Source organism: Xenopus laevis, chromosome 6S (genome assembly GCF_017654675.1).
Source record: "Xenopus laevis strain J_2021 chromosome 6S, Xenopus_laevis_v10.1, whole genome shotgun sequence".
Taxonomy (NCBI): Eukaryota; Metazoa; Chordata; class Amphibia; order Anura; family Pipidae; genus Xenopus; species Xenopus laevis.
This window is the reverse complement of record NC_054382.1, coordinates 132,365,693-132,374,037: the sequence shown is the minus strand read 5'-3', so window position 1 is coordinate 132,374,037 and position 8,345 is coordinate 132,365,693. Positions and strand designations below refer to the sequence as shown.

The 8,345-nt window shown below is 41.3% G+C and overlaps 1 long non-coding RNA gene across 1 annotated transcript; it reads left to right on the top strand.

Moving 5' to 3' along the window:
* Positions 1-4,821: 4,821 nt before the first annotated feature.
* On the top strand, positions 4,822-7,997 carry LOC121395273. Its single transcript, XR_005962378.1, has 3 exons — positions 4,822-5,056; positions 5,416-5,612; positions 7,818-7,997. It is a non-coding gene; the product is annotated as an uncharacterized LOC121395273 (long non-coding RNA).
* The last annotated feature ends 348 nt before the right edge of the window (positions 7,998-8,345 follow it).

Sequence of the window (8,345 nt, the reverse complement as noted above, 5' to 3'; positions counted from 1 at the left end):
CGCATGTGTCTGCCCCGGGAAATTTGAAGATAGAAGAAGCCGGAAGACAATAACTCTGTGGTGCTCACTGGAAGAATCCATGGCCAGTGCAGTTTTATCCTAATAGGTGCACCAGCTCTGGGGTTTCAGGTAAGTACATGCAATTACTTGGGGGTGCCTAACTTTTGCCACCCCCTAGTAAAAAGACCTTTCCTTTAAGGTATTTAAAGGGAAAGCAAAGTAAGCAAGCATTCTATCATTCTATCATCGGGAGCTCCCTCCAGGGAGGTAGTCAGGATCTAGGAGGAAGCCCTCTTGAGGGAGCAAGGTCGCGGTATCCAAAGGGTTAAGCAAGCGGATGTTCAGAGTCCAGGCAAGAGTTCAGTGGCAGGCAGATCAGGATCAATAAGAAAGAGTCCAGGCAAAGGTTAATAACACAGGCAGGTAACAGGAAACACGACAAGGGAGCAGGGATCAAGGCTGGAGCAGGGATCAGGGATCAGGAAACACAAACAGGAACCCAGGATCTATGGCAGGAAATCCTATTCTTGGGCGCCATTCTGGCGTCCTGGGCGCCCTTTTATATTTGAATTTGGCGACAAAGTGACGTCACTGACGTCCTTACGCTGGCGTGCTTGCTCCGGCGTGTTTGCGCCCACGTGGGCCGACTGGGCGCCGCCATTTTGGATTCTTCGCCGACGGGAGCAGACGCGTCCCTTCGTGCTCCCGGCGGCCTTGACACATTCTCATTAACATGTAACCATTAGAGGGCACTGTCCAGAAAAAATTTAATTTAGTGGGAGCACTTACCAGACACTGGACTCAAACGTGCTGCACGTTCCCATGCGGTCAAATAAATTCCAAGAAGAAGCAAAAAACAGCGGAGCACCGAAGGAGTCCAGTAGAAGTATTAAAAAAATGAATATTTTATTTATGACACATATAAAAGCAGATACAGCAGCAGTGAACCTTGGCTGCCCGCTTAACGCGTTTCGTGGCGTCCTGCCACTTCATCAGAAGCATTAGAGGGCACTGTTTCCTTTGAGCAGTTGGTATAACTAAATCAGTGAAGACAAAACACCTACCGTCCACCTTAGGTCTGCCCATGCATTACAGCCGTCTTCAGGAGATGAAGTCTCGACCCACGTTTCTGTGCAGCTGTACAGCGGAGAGACCCAAAAGGTTGTAATAAAACTGGAGAACATCGACACGGAGCCCCTGGAGAATCTGGAAGTGACGTCAAAAATAGTCAACACCAAAGGTTAGTCTTTCTTAGATACCCTTGGTATGACTGCATTGGTTCACGAATGGACCTGATGGTCCCTGTACTCGTGCATTATGGTCTGACCATTAGCCCCCTGGGATCTGCCCTATTTGTCCCAGTATGAAGGGGGCCAAATTGGGCAGAGATGTTCTTGGCCAAGCAATTGGATCTCCATGTGTATGGACAACTTACATTCCTTGCTGGGGACTTTTCCCAGGAGAACCAGTCACTGGTACCAGGCAACAGTGTGTTTGGCTGCATGTGAGCCTGTACCCTTCATCCCAAGGCAGCAGGTATTCAGGCCAGATACCCAGAACCAATCAAAACTCCCTGCACACAAGGTTGCACTGCTGAAAGCCAATAAAACATTTACAGCCCATGGCTCCCCATTTAGCCCAACACATGGACGGACACATTGTCTGTTGGCGTCAGAAATCCGTAGATTGAAAGCTCTTTCCTTCCATCACAGTTGGGAGTCGCATTCCCCAAGAGTAAAATACAATCATTACAAGTGACAGAAGAGAGTGTTCATTATCTGATGCGTCGGGCCAGTAGCAGCAGCGCAGTGGCTCGGACGAGACTTTCATGGGACCAGCGTGTGTCTGTAATGACAAACTTTACCAACTCAGGGGGCGGCTCTGCTATAAAATGGGATATTGATTTTATTATCAGAGCAGTAAAAGGTACAGCTCACCTTTGCAGGCTTCCATCTCTCTACCCGCCTTTTTAACAGCGAGATATGACTTCGACTTGTTTTTGTCGCACACCGCTGCACCCATCTGCAAAAACCCGAAAGAAATAAGATTTTATTGTGGCAATCTTTGGGCAAATTGCTATTTATTATAAGTGGTTTCACAATCCTGCCTGCAGAGCCTATTTGTCCAAACAGAGATAGCCGGGACTAAAAGGAGAAAAAGCAAAGCTTGCTCAAGAGTCAGAACCTGTAGTTCAGAAAGGAATAAACAGGCGATGCTTTCAGTTGCAAATACAGGTAAAGGACCTGTTATCCAGAATGCTTGGGACCTGGAGTTTTCCGGATAACGGATCTTTTTGAAATTTGGATCTTCATACATTACAACATATATATATATATATTATATAAATATATAAATATTAAATAAACCCAATAGGCTGGTTTTGCCTTAAATAAGGATTAATTATATCTTAGTTGGGATCACGTAGGTATACAACGGATCCAGGATTCGGTTCTGGATTCAGCCATTATTCTGCCTTTTTCAGCAGGATTCGGATTTGTGCGGATCCTTCTGCCTGGAATCCGAATCCTAATTTGTAAACGCAAACTAAGGGCGGAGAGGGAAATTATTAAAAAATGTTTTCCCCTTCCCACCCCTAATTTGCATATACTAATTAGGATTCGGATTCGGTTTGGCATTTGGCCGAATCTTTCGCAAAGGATTTTGGGGTTAGGCCGAATCCAAAATAGTGCATTCGGTGCATCCCTAGGATCAAGTACAAGCTACTGTTTTATTATTACACAGAAAAAGGAAATCATTAGAAAAAATTTGGATGATTTGATTATAATGGAGGGGAGACGGCCTTTCCGTAATTATGTGTTTTCTGGATAATGGGTTTCCGGATAATGGATCCCACACCTGTACAATTAACTATAAAATAACTGAAAATGTAGAATAAATGTATATTTATATATTTTTATATTATTTTTTAGATCCCAGTAGACATTTCCCTGCCACCATCTCTGATGCTGCTAAACTCACACACTGCTGCTTCTGCGACTACAGAATCTCAATTATTCTCAAATTCTCCTTTCCACCGGCAGTTTTTTCACTCATGTTTCAGCTGATTGAGAGGAGCCAGAGAAACAAGATTAACATTAGTGTAACATTACTGCCTGGAGAATTGGTATAATTGTAGGAAAATAACAGCATCAAATGTGGCAGCATTAGCTGTAATTCCTTCTTATTGGTTGCCACTTCTCAGCGACAGTTGCCTTACTCTAAGGAATAACCTATAACTACCATAGATTCTATACACACACATATATATTTATAAACTTATATAACGAAAAAGGCATCCAACCCTTTCTTAAATTTATGTACTGTATCTGCCAGTCCTGCTTACTAACCCCAAGAGACTGCTTATTTGTACCCTGGGTACCCCTGGAACTATAGCAGGGTGACACCCCAATGTTTCTATATATCTGTAACCTTGTTATGAGCTAAGGGGGCCCAGTCTGAAGGTCAGTTAGGGGGAGATTTGGGGTGAGTGCTTATTTGTACCCTGGGTACCCCTGGAACTATAGCAGGGTGACTGTTACCCCAATGTTTCTATATATCTGTAACCTTGTTATGAGCTAAGGGGTCCCAGCCTGAAGGCCAGTTAGGGGGAAATTTGAGGTGAGTGTTTATTTGTACCCTGGGTACCCCTGGAACTATAGCAGGGTGACTGTTACCCCAATGTTTCTATATATCTGTAACCTTGTTATGAGCTAAGGGGTCCCAGCCTGAAGGCCAGTTAGGGGGAAATTTGAGGTGATTGTTTATTTGTACCCTGGGTACCCCTGGAACTATAGCAGGGTGACACCCCAATGTTTCTATATATCTGTAACCTTGTTATGAGCTAAGGGGGCCCAGTCTGAAGGTCAGTTTGGGCGATATTTGGGGTGAGTGCTTATTTGTACCCTGGGTACCCCTGGAACTATAGCAGGGTGACACCCCAATGTTTCTATATATCTGTAACCTTGTTATGAGCTAAGGGGGCCCAGTCTGAAGGTCAGTTAGGGGGATATTTGGGGTGAGTGCTTATTTGTACCCTGGGTACCCCTGGAACTATAGCAGGGTGACACCCCAATGTTTCTATATATCTGTAACCTGGTTATGAGCTAAGGGGGCCCAGTCTGAAGGTCAGTTAGGGGGAGATTTGGGGTGAGTGTTTATTTGTACCCTGGGTACCCCTGGAACTATAGTAGGGTGACTGTTACCCCAATGTTTCTATATATCTGTAACCTTGTTATGAGCTAAGGGGGCCCAGTCTGAAGGTCAGTTAGGGGGAGATTTGGGGTGAGTGCTTATTTGTACCCTGGGTACCCCTGGAACTATAGCAGGGGACACCCCAATGTTTCTATATATCTGTAACCTTGTTATGAGCTAAGGGGGCCCAGTCTGAAGGTCAGTTAGGGGGAGATTTGGGGTGAGTGCTTATTTGTACCCTGGGTACCCCTGGAACTATAGCAGGGTGACTGTTACCCCAATGTTTCTATATATCTGTAACCTTGTTATGAGCTAAGGGGGCCCAGCCTGAAGGCCAGTTAGGGGGAGATTTGGGGTGAGTGCTTATTTGTACCCTGGGTACCCCTGGAACTATAGCAGGGTGACTGTTACCCCAATGTATCTATATAATATCATTATAATCACTTTTATAAAGCGCAAACATCCACAGTGCTGCACAATAAATGGGTTGTGAGCTACTTGATTAATCCAGTAGCTGAATGACTTTGTTCTTCTGTTTTCTCTCTCAGTCTCTTTCTATAGCAGAGCAAAGTGCAGAGTCAGTTGAACACGCGGCCTATTGAGCTCAGGCTCTCACTGCAAAGACTCGTACAATGAATGAGCTCTTCATATAATGCTTCCTATTTACACATGTTTGATAAAGGATAACATAAAAAGCCGTTAAAAGGTCTGACTTGCTTTCATCATTTCATCTTGTCAACTTCAAAGCCTCATACGAAACTCGTTCCAATTTACCTGTGAATATTCATTCTGCAAAAGAGTCGCAATTGAATCGCTGGGGAGCAGGAATCACAGACACACAGACGGCTGGATCCATAGAATTCAGGTATTTGCACTATGAGTAGAAAAAGGGGGAACCGAAGTATTCATCTTTGATTTGCCCAAATAGTGAATCCTCTTACAAAGATTCAGTAGAAAAATCTAATTTGCATATTTAAAGGTGTAGTTCACCTTTAAGTTAAGTTTTATTATGTTTATTATGCTTAAATTGTGATATGCAGTACCCTATTATTAGCCACATTTCAACTGGTCTTTATTTCTATTTGTTATAATATTTAACTATTTGCTTTCCTCTTCTCGCTCTTTCCAGCTTGCAAATGGGGGTCACTGACCCCAGCAGCCAAAACACCATCGCTAACAATTTTACTGTTTTTGTATCGTTTTATTGGTTATCTTTTTATACAGGCCTCTCCTATCTGTCTTCCAGTCTCTCATTCACACCACTGCCTGGTTGCCAGGGTAAATTGCACCCTAGAAACTCGCTGATGAAATTCCAAACTCAAGAGCTACCGATCAAAAAGATGAATAATTCAGTAACCTCAACAATAAAGACTGGTTGCAAATGATCCCTAATATGCAGAGCATTAAAAGTTAGTTTAAAGGTGAGCTACCCTCATTTAGAATTAAGATAACTCCAGAATTTTTTTTAGACATTTAGGGCAGGATTTATCAAGAGTCGAAGTGAAAATTTTAATTTTTAAATTCAATAAGTCGAAGTGAATTCGAGGGAATTTTCGAAGTAAAAAAATTCGAAATTCAAAGTAATTTTTGGATACTTCGACCATCGAATAGGATACTACGACTTCGAATTTACTTCGAATTCGATTAGAAAGAAGTAATTGTTCGAATAATCGACCATTCGATAATCGAAGTACTGTCTCTTTAAAAAAACTTTGACATCAATACTTCGCTATATTAAACCTGCCAAGGTGCTATATTTTTGAAGTCGAAGTAAAAATCGTTCGATCGTACGATAAAATCATACAACAGCGCCACCTGCTGGTCAGTTTCCCACCAGTCTGACCAGCAAGTAGTCAAGGAAGTTGTCAGGAGAAAGAAAGAGGCTGATGTTCTTCTGCTTAGGAAAGATGTGAGAAAGGTTTCTAGTTTTATTCCTAAGCAGAAGAACATCAGCCTCTTTCTTTCTCCTGACAACTTCCTTGACTACTTGCTGGTCAGACTGGTGGGAAACTGACCAGCAGGTGGCGCTGTTGTAACACAATTCATTCATATTAACAGTACATGTATCCCTTAATATCTTGAAATAAAAACTAAATAAAAAATTAATGTACATTGCAACATTTCTTAGAATAGCCCCCTCATCAATTTTACATTCACTTATTTTAAATGTTTTCTTGTCCTTTAATCCTTATTGGAAGCAAAACCAGCCTATTGGGTTTATTTAATGTTTATATGATTTTCTAGTAGACTTAAGGTATGAAGATCCAAATTACAGAAAGATCAGTTATCCAGAAAACCCCAGGTTCTGAGCATTCTGGATAACAGGTCCCATACGTGTATAGGGGCTAAATATAAGCATTTTATCATGTTTTATACTTGGCATAACATACATTATATCCATCTCTCTGCTACAGAAATACCCAGGATAGGGGAGTAGTGTCCACCCTATATTTTCCCAACTTGGTCTTCAGAGGAAGTTGTACTGTTAGAGTGCTGCTGACTTGAGCAGCGTTACAGTAAAGGTATTGGATCTGTTATTCAGAAAACTCCAAATTACAAATTGCCTCCCATAGACTCTATTTTAATTGATTTATTCAAATTTAAAAAAGAAATACATAAATTTCTCTATAATAATAATTCGGAGTCAATTTGCAAATGGTTTTATTATTTGTGGTTTTTGAGTTATTTAGCTTTTTATTCAGCAGCTCTCCAGTTTGCAATATCAGCCATCTGGTTGCTAGGGTCCAAATTACCCTAGTAACCATGCATTGATTTGAATAAGAGACTAGAATATAATTAAGGCAGGGTATGAATAGAAATATAGGTATGGGATCTGTTATCCAGAAACCCTTCATCCAGAAAGCTCTGAATTACAGAAAGGCTGTCTCCCATAGATTAAATTATAATAAAATAATTCAAGTTTTTTTTTAAAAAAATTATGTACTAATAAAACAGTAGCTTGTACTTGATCCCAACTAAGATACTGTATAATTAATCCTTATGGGAAGCAAAACCAGCCTATTGGGTTTATTTCATGTTTATATGATTTTCTAGTAGACTTAACGTATAGGGATCCAAATTACGGAAAGATCCATTATCTGGAAAACCCCAGGACCCAAGCATTCTGGATAACAGGTCCCATACCTGTAATAATAAAACAGTATCTTGTACTTGATCCAGACTAAGATATAATGAATCTTTATTGGAAGCAAAACCAGCCTATTGGGTTTATTTAATGTTTACATGATTTTCTAGTAGACTTAAGCTATGATGATCAAAATTACTGAAAGATCCGTTATCTGGAGAACCCCAGGTCCCGAGCATTCTGGATAACAGGTCTCATAGCTGTACAGCTCAATGAAGATTTGAATGGATTACTGATTATGGATAATGTGAGGAATATCTCGCCTAGTCAAAGGCATTACAATGGAGCAAATGGTGTTTTTTGGGGAGGAAACGTGTTTTTCTTTACTAATAAGGTCACACAGTGATTGGCTTAATGAGAGTTGGTTGGACAATCCTGTAACTATGAGATGTGCCGTGTCCATACATGGGCCCTTGTGACCAACACAAAACTACGTTTGTAAGTAAATGGGGAAAGCTAAAGGCTCTGTTTCTTTTTACAGAAAAGTTCTACATTGATTTCTTGAGCAGACGCTGTCCCAGTTCCCTCTCAAACCTGGAAACACCACAATTCTAAAGTTCTACATGAAGGTCAAACTAGACTTCTCCTGCCGAGAAAACCTTCTACAAGATCTCAGCCATGGTAAGTTCTGATTTGTGTCTATAGCGCTAGAGTATAAATATTTCCCTTTCTTTCCAAAGTCTCTCTCCTATTATTATATGTTAGACATCCACAGTGTTCAGTAGTAAGAAGAGAAATATCCCAAGAGCACGAAGTCCTTCACATCTTCTAACATGATGCCACCAATGCACTTGGTCATTATTCCAAGCACTGATTATTGTGGCCTGGTCTTTAGTGGCTGTCAGTGTTCCGCACCTGACAAACCAGGGGTAGTTTTTGTGCCTTAGCAGCTGAGAATATTGGGACATTGGGAGACACATTTATCAAGGGGCGAATTTCGATAAAACTCCAATAAACTCCAACTAACTCCCATAAATTCGAAATTTGACCGAATTCCAATAAGACTCCA